Genomic DNA, 15,585 nt, shown 5'->3' with positions numbered 1-15,585 from the left:
CAGAGCAGAAAGACCTGCATCAAGAGAAAGTCTAAGCCTCTGCTGAAAAGGAAAAGATGGCCTTAGGATCAGTTTTTTTCAGAAATTGGTGGCTTTTCATATGTAGGCATATGGGGGAGAACTAACCATCTTTTTTATCTTAGAAATATGAGATTTGTACAGTTATGTTATGTTTATAGATAAACGATGGCATTGTTCTCCACTTACACACATTATAAACATTCTAGATATAAAATTACCATTCCTAGATTAATTACTGATGCTGGCAGGGTTGACTTCCTCCTGCAAAGCACTGAGTCTCCGAGACCCAAATCCACACCAGGTGAAGATAACAGTACAATGATATTGTATTTTTATTAAGTATTTTTATAAGTATTTTTACAGAGTGATCCGAGTGTTTTTGATTTGAGATAGTTGTTCTGTTAATTCTGTGAATGCCTTGGTTGGATTCTTTAATGACATCTCTCCAGTTATAATTCGGATGTTTGTTCAAACCCTCATTAATGCACTGTGGTGAAAGTTTATTGGGATAGAGTACTGAAAGTTTATTTGGTTGTAACCCACCGAGAGGAAATGGCCACCTGACTGTAAGGCTGCCAGAACTCCACTAGAGATCAAAGGAACCCTGACTTCTTCAGTGACGTGGGAGTTTTTGGTTGATCAGGTCAGTTCGGATATGGGTGAGGTAGGTTTTACTGATCTCGGGTTTGATTGTTGAGACTGCAGCCGATCCACAAGGAGTGACCTGAAGTTGGCTGTGGTTAGTCTGATGTGGATGTGGCCCAGACACCAGAGCAGCAGCAGATGGGCGTGATGAGCTGGCTGCTGTTCATCAGGGCCAACTCCACGTCAGACGAACCACAGCCCATGGTGAGGAATGGTGTGGACCAGCCAACACATGGTGTGTGTAGACCATCATGCTACTTTTATTGAAGGGATTTTATAAAATTGAGTGTGTGTCTGATGCTGATCACTGACTGTATACTCTGAAGGTTAAGGACTCTACCAGGTGCAGAGAGCTCACTTACATAATTTCTGTCAGCTATTTATTTGTTTTAAAAGACAAAGCCTTCCTGCCTTATACAGTACATCCCCTTTCAGGAGAACAAGCTATAGGCTGAAAACCCAAGACGCCTCTCAAAAAGGCAGGAATGCTCACATCCCAGCCAACAAAGACAGGATGAGTCCCCCCAGAATACAATTGCATGTCCTCAACAGCTGGCTGAAATTTTGCTGTGTTAAAAAGACACGCCAGAGCCTTCGCACGTGAAATGCATTAGTGATAAGGGCTGAATTCATTATACAAGGAACATTGATCTCTTATACTAAGGCCAGTTGACTGTACACGCTCTCTAGCATGTTTAACCTCATCGCAGACAAACTGTAAACATGAAAAAAGCAATTCACTGTATCAATCCCAGCACACCAAACTTCATTTCAGCCCAAGGACTTATTGAATAAATGAAAGACTGGCACAGGTCTAACGATTGTGGGATCTGGATTAGGAAAATCGTTACAATGTGCTTGGTTATTTTGTTACCATTCTGAGATTTTTATTGAAACCAAGATAAAAACATCATCTAAAAAAAGATCTATGATCTAAAATGACAATTATGATTTCCTTACAGTTGTAATTTTTCTTAAATCAACTAGTATATGACACCTGCTCGCAGAGCTTCAGGTATTGAAACCTGAGAGAGGATCACAGTATTGTTATCTGCAAAAATTTGGGCAAGCCTGTATCATATTGCACTGCTGCTGCTTTCCTTCTAGACTTTGTGCTGTGCTTATCTCTCCAAACCCACTTGTTGGGTTTTGTTTTTATCAGTTTATGTTTCTCTCACGCACGACCGGGCTGCTCATCAGCAATGCGCCTGGCAGTGTTTTCATCTACTGTTGAAAGGCTGGATCCTGTCCATGCTGTGACATCACAGTATTCTGCTCTCTCCCAGGACTGGGGGGGGGGGGCAGGAGCAGCAGAACAACAAAGAGAAAGTGACTGAGCCAATGTTAGAATAGAGTCAGAAGTAAACTATATACAACATGGCACCAGTACAATTGTCGTTTTGTCACGAATACTGGCAAAACTGCTAACAAATGTTTTGAAAAATGCGTGACAATATACAAACAGCACATGTGCAGAAGAGTGAAATGTGAGGAAAACAATATTAGCCCTACGCCTCTGTCCCCTTCTCAGTCTTGTTCTTGGAGGGCCAGTGTGTCTGTGGGGTTTCAGTTCAGCTTGTTAATCAGCTCTTAACAAGCTAAACTAGCTGGTTCCTATCTGAACTAGAGCAGTTTAACAGCTTCTCTCAGCTCTTTAGGTTAGATATCGGTGCTCCAGGACCAGGTCCATTCAATGTGATTGGTTTTAGGCTTTCCATTAAAGAGACAGCTTGAGATCTTGCAAAGGACTGGATGTTTAGAACATGAGGCTTTTTGGGCTTTGTCAGAACAGATGCATGTCACTGCCAGAGCCCTGCTTGTTTTATGTCTGTTTTAGAAACCAATGCACTGACAAAGTGTCAGGAGTCTTTATGAAAGAGGGAAAAGAAAAGCTGCATTACTGCAGTCTTGGCATAGCCAGAGACTATCACAAGCTAAGTCATCCAGGACTCTAGTATATGCATGGAAGCTACACTATGTACATGAACCCGCTCCATGGGGTCACGACACTGCTTGCACACCAATGTTTTTAGCTCGATCGACCCTGAATATGGGGAAATCGCTGTGGAGTGTTCGCAGAATGAACCGTGCTCTTCAGAGAATGCGTCTGCCGCACAAATTACACAGAGGCAATTAGCTGTGATGATTGCAACAGGCACACCTCAAGATCATTTAATTAAATGAGAATACCCTATCTGGGTTTGGCCTAGTGCCACTGCTCTCAGTTTATTTTAAAACCACAGTGTTCTTCTGTTGGTGTTTATTTTGGGAAGGAATGTAGAAACTCTGATGTCCCCCCCCCCCCAAGCTCCCTATATCTTTGTGGTGGCATGCACACACATGTGTGAATGTCTATTTTTCAGCCTGGGAAAAAGCATATCTGTGCTCAGTCATATCTGAAGTGGATGGAAGGACAGCCAGTAGCTGGCTTTGGGAATGACCCACACAAAATGGCTTGTGATGCTGTCGCCCAGCTCCTAGGTCCTGAAATCAGTTTTGGGCTGGGGTGCCCTCTGTGTTGAGTTTTTGGTGTAGGTGTTCTCCAGGTGCTCTGGTTTCCTTTCACATTCGATAGGTATGCTGCCTCCCCATCCCCTGTCTGAGCCTGGGTGCCCTGTGGTGGACTGGCATCCTGCCCAGGGTGCGATCCTGTCTTGTCTGACCTGGCCCAAGTCACTAATGATCTTCTAATAGCTTTCGATTCTGGTTATCTTTCTATCGTCATTCTTCTTGATCTCAGGGCTGCTTTCGTCACCGTTAACCATGATATCTGACTTTCTCATCCTGACACTGCCCTTAAATGGTTCAAGTCTTACTTCACCGATCACTGTCACTTTGTCTTTCTTGCTGGATTTAGCTCTGAAACTGGACTCGTTAAGTCTGGGGTTCCTCAGAGCTTGATACTGGGCCCCTACAATTTTCCACTTAGACAGCTTTTAAGATCACATGGCCTCAGCTATCACTTCCATACTGCTGATACTCAAATCTACTTTCATACCAAACCTGACACTGATGTGGCTATCTCTTCTCTCTAATTGCATCTCTGACATATCCTAGAGTCCTCACACTGGCTTACTGACAGGTTTCATATTGACTACAAAATCCTCATGCTCACCTTTAAGGCTCTGCATGGCTACCTCTCTGAGCTACTGTCTTTCCTGCTCCCCACCTCGCAACATTCACTCTTCTAATTCTGGTCTCCTATCTGTCCCCCAAGCCCGTCTACACTCTATGGGTTACAGGGCCTTCTCCTGTTATGCCTCAAAACCCTGGTACTCCATCCCTAAGGATATCAGAGAGTCACCTTACCTAAACTCTTTCAAATCTAAACTCAAAACATTCTTCTTTAACTGGTTCTGTTCTTTACCCCTTTGCTCCTATCGTATTCAGTACCCAAATCTACTGTTTCCTCTCATTGTGTTTCTTCATTGCACATATCTTATGTATTTTTTTCTTCTTGTTGCCGTTCTGTAAAGCAATTTGAGAAGCCAACTTTAAAGGGAAAAAAAATAAAGTTTATTATTATTGTGTCTTGTGATGGACTGGTGGTTCTGTCTTGTGATGGAGAGAGCCTGGTCCAGTTTGTTCTTCTACCTAGGGTTCTTCAATGTTTTGTTTATAACAGCATTTGTCTTCAGTGTACATTTGTATTCTAACTATAGCTCAATGAAAACCCGCAGACACATCAGCTCTCCAGAAGCAGGACTGGACTTGGTTCAGCCACGCTAAAGTACACCTGAGACAATGATATACAAAACTCAACCCTTTCTGAGGTGAGTAAGGATGACAACGGCAATGTCTTAGAACTGAAGTAAATTACGTGTAAAATAAAGCAGAATAAAGCATGTGTATTTTAATACTAGCAAAGATTACATTTGATTGCTGCAGGATTATACCTTGGTTTACCACGGGTAACAGTTGTGTGATTCTTGATGGAATAACACAATGTTTATTCCTGTAATTCTCCACCTGAGCCAGAAGACCTAGAAGCCCCTCAGGAAATTGACAAGGCTGCGATCACTTGACTAAACTCTCACTGAAATTCCCATTGCAACAGATGTGTTTTTCACGAGGAGTGCCAAGATTCCCTCTCCTCATGTTTTTCTTCCATTTCAAAACATTTAATCAATTTCAGGTCAGATCTCCACAAAAAGCAAGCCCTCAGGGATAGCCATGAAACCGCACACATGGGCTTGAGACACCATTGGAACAGGAGTTCTGGATTGTTGAAGAAAAGCTCAGTATCTGGGTTCCGTCATAATTTTATAACAGGTGTAAAAGGTGTTTTTTCTTCTTTGAACCAACAGCCTTGAGGAGCAATAAAAATGTTTCTGGGAAAAAAAACCCAGCAATTGTGTTCCTCCTACGCCCCAATCATCACAATCCATTTCTTCTTTTTTGACAAGGTAGGACTTGCAGTGCTGAGTGGGGATGTTTCAGCTAAAGGAATGAACTCATCTCCCAAAAGACCGGTTTGACTCTTGGACTTGAATTAATTCCACACTAGGTGTATCCCCTTGAGAGAAAATAAGGGCTGGGAGTTTTGTTGTTGTTATTGTTTTTCTCATTTTTCTTGCGTTACAGCTGAACCAGGGCTGTCAATATTGAAGCAAGGACATAAGGTCACGAATTGAACTGAGGAGGAGACGCATTAAGGAGTGAAAAAGGCTCTTTTGCACACAGAGTTGCGAGTGTCTAAAACCAACCACCAAAGCAGGCGAGGCACCTTTGGAATCTTTAAAAAACAGAATAAGGTTCTGGAATAAATTGACTACTAATAAGCAAAAGAACAAGAGTGGTCGAGTGGCATTCCCTAATTCCTAATCTTGACTATATCTTTAAAGCAAAACAGCAAGGAAGGTGTGATTTCTGACTTCTGTAAAAGTTGTAGCGTTGTGTAATATGCAGCATGATGAAGGAAAATGCTTAATTTAAATTGAACTGTATTGAGCTCGTTTTGCAAGCAGTATACGTCTAAACGTTTTAGAATAATAGTACTTTTTGTGCAATTAGGCTGTTACACTGTACTCTTACAATGCATCGTGGTAATTGCTTTTTATTTTGCTTTTGTGGTGATGCTCTAAAATCTAAAAAAGGGGGTGATTTTAAAAACCTCTATTTTAACAAAGCTTTGGATGAGCAGCTTCCTCTCCTCTGCTGAAAGAAAATTCATCATTTGGTTTTCATTATGCATCACATTTAAAGAAACACAAAACTATGCTGACTTAAAAGATAAAAATGTGAAATGTTTGGCTTTGAACGCAAGTTTGAACATATTCTTTAGCTCAGAATGCTTGAATTATCAGAATCTGTTTCCTTGTTGTACAGAGTGCACAACAGATGTTAGCAAAGATAATCTGTTGTGTAATATACGCCAATACACCATATTCAGGTCTTGAAAAAAAATAAATAATGAATTTTTTCAAATCTCCAACACTATAATACATAACTTGCTCTTATTGTGCCTGACAACACATATACTTTAAATTTAAAAGCTATAAGAATTGAGGTCAACTGAATATTTTGTTTTTTTTATCAAACCAAATTTGAGATGGGAAGAAATTTGGAAAGATATCTGCAAGTCAACAAGTTTTCTACAAATACACTGCTCTACAACATGCCTAAATGAAGAAACGGCAGACTATAAAAACCACTGCTTAATTTAACTGGCAGTGTGAAGCACTGACAAGCTGTATCATGCTGAGTAGGCCATGAGAGAAAAGCTGTGTTTGGATCTTCGGCTCTCTCAAAGCCTATCAAATATTATGCAGGTAATGATTCTCTTATGATGACGTGTATCTTAAAAACCCACCAAGCACTATAAATTTTGGACCATTTTTACCAATATCAGATGATTGCGAGAATGCTAGCTGTGTTTATGTACTTTGTGAGTCATGGCTTTTGAGGTAGGCGGTGTACAAAGATTTTGGCACCAGCTAGTTTGTAGCATTTTCACTTTTTTCGAGAGGAGTAAAAGTAGTATTCTTTTACCTTTGTATTCCTATTGCTTTAGTTTTTCCCCTGACCTGACCTATTCAGAATCACAAGGTTGACACTAGTCTAACTTGTCAATGCACTTTTGCACTTGATCCCGGAGAAGTGAAAACAAACGTGTGCACCTTCTTACGATATGTGCCGTCAGGCAAATTGTTTTTTTTTTCCCCCCTGAGTTTGGAATGAAAGCATGGATCTTATTTGAAGAATGGGATGAGATCCAGCTACCGGTCCCTTAATTTGAGTTCATGACCCAGGTCTTGTACCTGATAACAACAGCCTACATGCCGCAGGGCTCGTCTTAATCCAACAGAAGGCAGTCCTTTCACGCCCGGCTGACAAACTAGAATTCTGTGTGATTGAGCCCAGAGAAAACCCACCACAGACACTTCCAGGCCTGTGCAGGGAGCTGGGTGACATTTGGAAAAATAATCCACATGACAGGAATTCCACCCTAGTGTAGTCTCTAAAAGGTGAGCACACCTTGAGTTGAATGAGAACGGTGAGCATGCTGCCATTGGGATTTTTTAACAGTAGGCCAGCAGTAGCAAGGAGGCGAGAAACAGAACACCAGAGCCGTAATCGGAAGGCAGGTGAAAGGTCGAAACCAGAGGACACAAGTCAAAATCCACAGCCAGGGAAACTTAACAAAGCAGTGTTAGAGTAAATGCAGTCAAACCCGGAAGGCCCTACAAAAACAGACCTTAAATAGCCCTGAGCCGACTGCGTGCAGGTGGGACAATCTTCTACCACAGCAGGTGGTAATGGCCTGATTAGTCGATCCACCTGATGCATTAGGGGTCATGGTGGAATTTCGAGGCCTTTTGCAAGAGCAGGCATGACACTTACTGTACATAGTACAAGTACTGTAGTTACATTGCCTTGGGAGCACTTCACCTGGCATTGACATAGCTGTTTTGTTGCAATGCTTATATTTCAACAATACAGCACTTTGCTATTCTAGATCTTTCTGGGTCAGTGTAGAAGCAGTGGAACAGTTCCCATCCATTCACCATGTTCCCGATAAAAGGCTGTGACAGTTATAAAGCGTTTGATGTGTTGATGAAAAAAAGCACCGAACTTGCTACTTTAAATTCATCAGAAGTCTCAAACAAGAGTGCCACAAACTACACATATGTAGAGAAGAGGAGGTGGTTTGGGCATCGCCAGCTTCTGCTGGAGCTGTTCCGGGCACGTCCCACTGGGCGGAGACCCGTGGCAGACCCAGGACACGCCGGAGGGATTCTCTCTCTGGGCTGGCTTGGGAGCGCCTGGGGACCCCCCAGGAGGAACTGGAATCTGTTGCTGGGGACAGGGAAGTCTGGGCTGATCTACTGGCCTGCTGCAACCACGACCCTCACCAGGAAAAGCGGAGTGGAAATGGACAGATGGATGATTGAAAATCATTGCTAATGTGCTTGGTTAGAAGGATTTCAACACCCAGGTGCTCAATACAGTTCCTGACTGGGTGCTCAATACCCCGTTTGGACCCAGCCATGGTCATTCAAGTAACAGGCTGTTGTATCATATAACAGGCTGCTGTGTCATGCAACAGGGTGCCTTGTCATGCAATAGGCTGCATTACGCAACAAGCAGTCTCGTCACGTGCTGCGTTGCAAAGATTTTCCGTGACTCGTTATTAAACTGAACACAAAGCCTCTCCAAGAGGCACTATAGTAACTTCCTCATTGCTTTACTCCAGTCTGCTCTTTCTTTCTTTCCCTGTAACCCCAAGTGCAGAGAGCCAGCCTCCTCCCTGTGACAGACTCGCACGAATACCAAGGTGCTACATAACAAGACTCGCTGCTAAAGTCGCCCCAACAAAAGGTAGCGTGGGTGTCAAGGGTAACAAAGTCCTGGGTGGTTTGGAGAGTGCCCGGTATGACAGAAAATGATCACACACAAGGCTATGGGCTTAAGCAGGTGTCAAATTAGCATCTCACTTTCAAGTGCGTTATTGCTTTAATACCCTCAATGCATGCAGCACAAAGTTGCTAGGCAGGGAATTCTGGAACACAATTTTATATAAGACACAATTCTCTGCTCAGTGATCTCCAGAGAGAAATCAGTGCTCCAGTTTCCAGTAAGACTTTGAAAACCCTATTGTGTTGCTGTTAAGTCCAAATATTTGGAACAAAAGCTGAGAAAAGCATTCCTGAAACATGTAATAAATACTGCTTCCCTTGGTCCTCTTTAAAAGGCACAATGCGTTTATGTAACTGCCTTTCCCAGCTAGATCGCTTCTCATTGTTCTACACTACAGTTCATAACAGTAGGGGCTGTAATAAGGGCTTCTGGCTTTTGGTTTTCCACTGATTTCTCTGAAGCTTTATTCCTTAGCTTTTTGTCTATCTTAATTACAGCACTTCTTCAGTTTTCCCTGCATGAGGAAGAAAGGGAAGCACAGTTCTTGACATTTTTCACTTGGAGTGGGTCCTTTCTTGCCTTTGCCTTCAGCAAAATCAATGATTTTAGTTTCTTTTTAAGTTCCTAGTCTCTGTTCTCCTCACCAATGCTGAACCACTGAACTTTGAATATACTGAATGGTGCAAAATTATTTAGTTATGAACAAGTCTTGGCATTGTATCTAATTATAAGATGCAGATACTAGTGGGTTATTTTCACGTCACTCCTATTTTATGTTTTGAAACCCCAGGCCCACAGATGATATCAGCTACAGCCAAAGAAGTCAAGTCAAATTTGTTTTAGGAGTTTCTCCACAGGACAATGTTTTACTGTAATGGAAAACAAAACCTAAGACAGTGGCTGTCTCTCGCATCCTCAGTTGAACTCTCTCTGCTCACACGCTCAGGGCTGGGGGGGGTCTTATCTTTGGAATGGCACTGCCTTGATCTGTGGTGCCTCCTAGTTTACTGTCTAGACTGGCACGCAGAGATAGTGCACATTGGCAGTAATGTCACTCTGAACTTGCATCACAGAATCATAGAGGATGTCTAAGATTCTAACTGGCAACCCAAAACACAGCTAATTCATCCCCTAACTCTTAAGTGCTCCTAGTGTAAAAATCAACCTCGTGCATGAGCGTCTTTGTCAGACTCTGCATGATGCACAAGGCCAGACTACCAGACACTGTTGTGTTTGTACCTCTTTGGTTTTGTTCTTGGTGCACAGGACACGCATTTCATCTTCCACTTCAGTGTGCACTTTTTACAAAGTACACAATGCATAACAGGCAGACAGCAAGACAAAAACAAGACATCAAGAGTCTTTGTCCTTGTGTTCTTTTCAAATACCACCCCCATCTTTCCCACACTCTGTGAAGTTCTGAAAATCGCCTGGTCTCTGGTCTTGCCACACCCTGTGACATACAGCGAATACAGCACTCTTCAGGGAAGACCACTTGTGATTTACATATTTCCTCAGGATGCATTTGGTGATGTCATTTTCGTGCCTCAGTGGCCATTAACATTGTTAAATACTTGCAAAAGGCCTGAACTGAGAACCACATGATCATCATTCCACATGTTCTGCTGCAGGTGTGAAGCCCAGTGTGGCCCAGTGCCTTTCGTGAGATCTCAGTTACAGGCACGTTTCCCTTAGGGTTCGCTCTTTTGCATCCTGGTTCCAGACAGATGATGTAAAACATCTGGGTAAGAGATAAGAGCCCTGGATCTGACCCAGTGACTGTGCATGTTTCAGGAAGAAATGTAAGTTTTATAGATACAGCTTCCTCAATAGAGAGGACACTTCAAAAGGTTTCATGCTGTCAGTGTCAAACATTTTGACAGTTATATTAAAGGGACTGGTTTCCAGCTCATATTGTGGGTGCTCTTAGGCTCTATAAATCATTGTTCCCCTGAGATCTGAATCCTATATACATGTAATTAACATTCCACTTTATACTTACCCCAAAAGGCTATACTTTAAATTTTACATAATTAAAACCCATAGATATACAGTATATGTACACAGTACTCTGGGAGCAAAATACTTAAAAGAGTAATTGACAAACTAGGTTGTGTTAATACACAAACTTTGTGTAACTACATAAGAAATAAAAAACAAAATAATTCACAGTGATGGCACAGTTGAAAGAATTCCTTTTGTGAAAACAGACATGTAATTAAAATTTGCTGGGGAAATAACATTTTTTGAAGGATAATATATTGCCATCTTGTGATGGTTAATCATAAAATTAACAAAAAGCATTTTGAAAACTAAGGGCCAACAGATTTCTTGAATGTGTAAAGCAAAGAGTGCAGAAGACAAACTAAATAAACGGCTCTGTGTACTAGTTACAGAAACACATGGGTGGCGTGTGTGCAGAGGAAGGTGTTGTGATATGGGATCACCTCGTAACAAAGCACAGAGCTCCTGACTGTGGCCATCGCAGTACATCTGCATCAGCAGCTGCTTCACAGTGCGAGAGGAAGGACAGGGAGTAACTGGTAGAGGAGAGCTGAATTGCTTCTGTCGTATAGCTCCAATGTTCTTGCAAGTATAACAGCAGAGGTGAATGACCCACATTGTGTTTTATTTTCATGGTCTTGCAGTAACTCTGAACAAACAGTTTTCAGACTTGGTGCTGAGTAAGAATGGTCACATGATTTTATATTGTTCTAAGTCCTTGTGTAAGTGGATAAACTTAAGAGTTATAAGGGCACTGGGTAACAATGTTGCAGGGAGACAACGAGTAATTTTTGTGTCAGGGCTCGGCAATAAAACCTTCATCAACCAACACTTATGGAGATGTATGATGTAGTTTACTCTGGAAAACTTCTGAACATTTGTATTTGGCAAATGGTGTAATTGAAGGTACAAACTGCAAATTGCGTGAGGATGATGGTCATAATATCTGAATGTTATTGTAATAAAATACACAGCCAGTCCAAATGAATGTCTATCTTCCTTATAGAATCCCAAGGATTTTAATGCAAAGCACCTTAAAATAACCAATTACAACTTACTGCTGGTATAAACGTAAGCTGGATATACTATTGATCCTGTACATTTAGTGTTTCTCATTCCTACTGCTTTTACAGATGCCCACAGCCTACTATGCACACGATACCAAAACATGATCTTTACCCTACTTCCAAAATATACAACGCGACTGGTTTTCAAATTGGATTAACTTTATTTTGAGCTAAAGGACAAAACAAACTGTGGTTGTAACTCACAGCATCCAGTCAGGACGTCGCTCTGAGCCTTTGCCTTCCTGTCCACTCTGCTCCAGTCTGTCAGCTCCTGAGAGAGCGTGGCTGTTTTCCAAGACTGCTCTCTCCACTTGACAGGATGTTAGCACAGCTCCGAAGGTCTGTGAAGCTGATGTGAAGGCCAACTCGTAAGACTCCACACAAGTTATAACTTGAAACTGTCTCCTGGCGAAGAGATGAAGAGATGTGTTGAAATGGAAACTGTTTGGGACTTAATTATTTGCACAATTTATTGCTTTTTAATCTTTCAGCACTATCTTTTCCCTATCAAAACATACAGTAGCACTCATGCAGCTCCAGGGCTGGTCAACCTTTGCCAGTGATGGAGGAGACAGACAGCCCAGTAGATAGAGAAACATAGTAAAATAAAGACAAACTCTGAAAAGAGGAGAAAAGAAACACAATGTTTCGGCTGTGGAGCCTTTACTTGTTCCTTTGCTGACGCAGCTCCCTACTTGAACTACTAGAGATATAAACAGAAAGACACAATGTTATACAGAAAGTTGAAGACAAGCATACACAGACAGAGATAGACAAAGACATGGCTTTTTTATACAGTATGGTATACTGTAAGTACAATGTATACAGTAATCCTCCTGAAAACATCAACACTTTTTAAAATTAAAATAGTCAGGCACATTTTTTAAAACAAAAGGAGAAAATTATAAATAAGTTTTTTTCCTTAAAGGAAAGAGGATTACAAGCAGGTACTGTAGCAAAAAATAAAACTATAAATTTAAGATGGGCAACACTGAGATACCTATAGAGAAGTAGCTATATACAATACTGATACATTATTGTCCTCTTCATTACAATATGAGGAAGTAAACTGAAACATGCTAGTATATACTGTTAAAAGCACAGAATTTAAATGAAGAAATCCAGGGATGTCATGATAAAGATATGCAATGTACATATAAGACCACATTGCCCACTGTGTCTAGTTGTAATCTCAGTGCTACACAGATGTTGTAACAAGAGGACAATTTTATTAAAAAAAGATTTTTGTCAGTTTCCCTCAGCAGTTATTTTTATTTAAAGGTTTTGTTATTTGTATCTCACCCGGGCTGTGTGTAGCAATGAGCCCAAACTTAAATAAACCTTTCACTTGAAAACCCTTTTTCCTGGCATTTCTCTTAGGACATCTAAGCTTTAAATCCCATTTCTATTTGCCTTGTTACTGATCTTTCTTCAGCAGAGATTTCTGTGAACAATTCAATTATTTGAATATCTGCTGATTTTCTTTCAGCTGGTCGTATACGCTTCAATTTCTCATGTTTCGCTGCATGCTGGCACAAAGGGCACTTGATGGAAAATCCAGATAATGTATGGTTTGACATATTTTCAGACTATTCATTGACTTTCAGCTGAATGTAGCTATGTCCTGAATGCACACCCTCAACAGGGTGCCTTCCCAACCCACAGCCCAGCCCTGACTACTCTCCCTTTCGAAGTATCCCTGATCAGAGAAGGCTGCTGAGCTACAAGGCCTTCAGGAGTGACGTCATCCCCAGAGAGCCGGCAGAAAGAGGGCGTCTGCAAGCTGATGCGAGTTGGAGTCTGATGTGAAACTGGTGGCATGAATGTGGGTTCTGGGTGTGGCTGGGACACTGCAGTCTTTTTTAATGGGCGCCAGAGCTGTGTCAGCATCCTGTGAGAAGATGAATCTGACTTGGTTTGATAAAGCACTGAAGCTCTTTATGAGCACCATGCATCGTTCTGCGCTAACTGATCAGCCTCTTTGAGTCCGTTCAAGAGGCATTGTCGTATGCCTTAAGAGAATATTGAGGGCTCACCTTCCTTTGTGCACTCATTGTTACCTCTCAAGTATAAAATGACAAAAAGTGGGACAACACAAAAGGGAATTGTACACTTATGAGGCTGTATTTGCAAGACAAGTGTGCTGCCTTTAAGGCATGCATATTTCTTGGATTTAATAACAGCCGTGTATGCTGCAACTCTTTGAAAAAGGGGGAAGGAAAGTGGTCTGAGATCATTTTCAAGATTATTGCAATATGCAGTTGCTAGAACACTCATAATCCTTCCATCCAGGATCATCAGGCTACAGAAATGCTACTACTAATGAATGGAGTTACTCTAAGTGACCCAGGGCTCCTCGATTGCATGTAACTAACTACTCTGTCAGAGGGACAATCCGATGGATCACTTTCACACATGCAGCAGCTATTGGTACTAACACAGCTGGGCATCCGGGAGGACCCTGATTACAGTCAGCAGACAGCTCCTGCTTTCAGATATCACTGGGGTGACATGTCTGCAATTGGCACATGAGCATGGACAACATCCACCAAGGAAAGGGACTCTTTACTGATGAATTGCAGTCCTGTCTCTCTTTTGGTAACAGTAGAAGAACTCAAGACAATGACTGTTTTGGTGACCATGAGCATTAATGGTGCGGGAGGTGTTCGTGTTGACTTTAAGGACTGGCTCGCTCTTGTTGATGGTGGGTGATTTCAGTGCACGGTATTATGATGATCGCATTTTTTGATACTTATGCCTCTCCCGTTGCGATAAGCAACAGCAAAACAAACATAATGTAAATAAAACATAATTCCACAATCTATCAACAAGATAGTGCTCATCCCCATGAGGCAAGAGTCAGAAGGCAGAAATAACTTTCTAGGCCAACAGGGAGCCAATATCAAGCACTGGGCCCACTATAAAGCCGGATCTTAAATCAGTTAAGTGCTCATGGGATAAGGTGTGGAGATGTGTATTATCAGCATCAATCACGACAGCCATATAATACTCCAGACAGTGAATGGGGCTCATACCTGTACTACACCATGTCTAATGCTGGACAGGTCAAATATGGCTCTCTCATGTAGGAGTGTGTGTCTTCCCATGGCCTTTAAGATCCACACCACAAGGGCAATTGAACCATCTTGACAGAAGCCTGTTTATCAATACCAAAACGCTTTCATAACCAAAATTTATAAATGCCAACCAACCCTGCATTCGTCTAAAGTTTATGACGAATTTGGGGCTGAGCTCTACAGGTGCACACAATATTTAAAAATGAGAGTACACAAACAGCTTTTTTTTTTTCAGCTCCTACGTATATTACTGAGGAACACTGTCCTACCTCACTAAATTGTGGAAAACGGTCGTCCCCTTTTCACCTTTCCTTGTAAGGAGAGGACTGTTCGCACCTTCGTACATCTTGAAGAAACACCGTGTTTGTGGGCTTTAAACCGCCATGTTTGCGCAGGCGCCCGTTGGAAAGCGCCTCCTAATGGTCCTAATTAAGCGCTAGAACGAGGTGACGCCGGCCGTGGTCACTTAATATCTGATGGGTGAAGGGAGGGGCGTGTGGTGCTATTCGCATCAGAAATAGGAGCTTAAGAGTTTGTTTTAAATACTAGTACATTGTTTTAAGGGTCGGCCCCACCGGCCTCCCCAGGTTCGTTGCAAATGCTTGCCAGGAAAAGCTTTGTAACCTGGAGGAGACACGTAGCCCCTCCCGCAGTGATGTGAGTAATCTTGCCTGACCCTTCCCAAAGAGGGTGATAGCTAAAACGACAACACATTTCAGTCGAATATATACTGATGTTGCATGTTTGTATTAAAACTTATTTCCCCTCTTTTTTTTTTTGTACTCCAGACGGCTCTTCAAGATCAAACACGACATCAGAGTCTGAATCTCCAGTTCCTTCCACGGTGTCGTGTGGTCATTTGGTCTCCGCCGGGAGTCCGGGGGTCTCTCTCCACTTTATTTCTCAGTGAG

The sequence above is a fragment of the Atractosteus spatula genome, chromosome 21 (genome assembly GCF_055471065.1).
Source record: "Atractosteus spatula isolate fAtrSpa1 chromosome 21, fAtrSpa1.hap1, whole genome shotgun sequence".
Classification (NCBI taxonomy): domain Eukaryota; kingdom Metazoa; phylum Chordata; class Actinopteri; order Semionotiformes; family Lepisosteidae; genus Atractosteus; species Atractosteus spatula.
The sequence above is the reverse complement of the archived record's forward strand: the minus strand, read 5'-3'. Positions refer to the sequence as shown.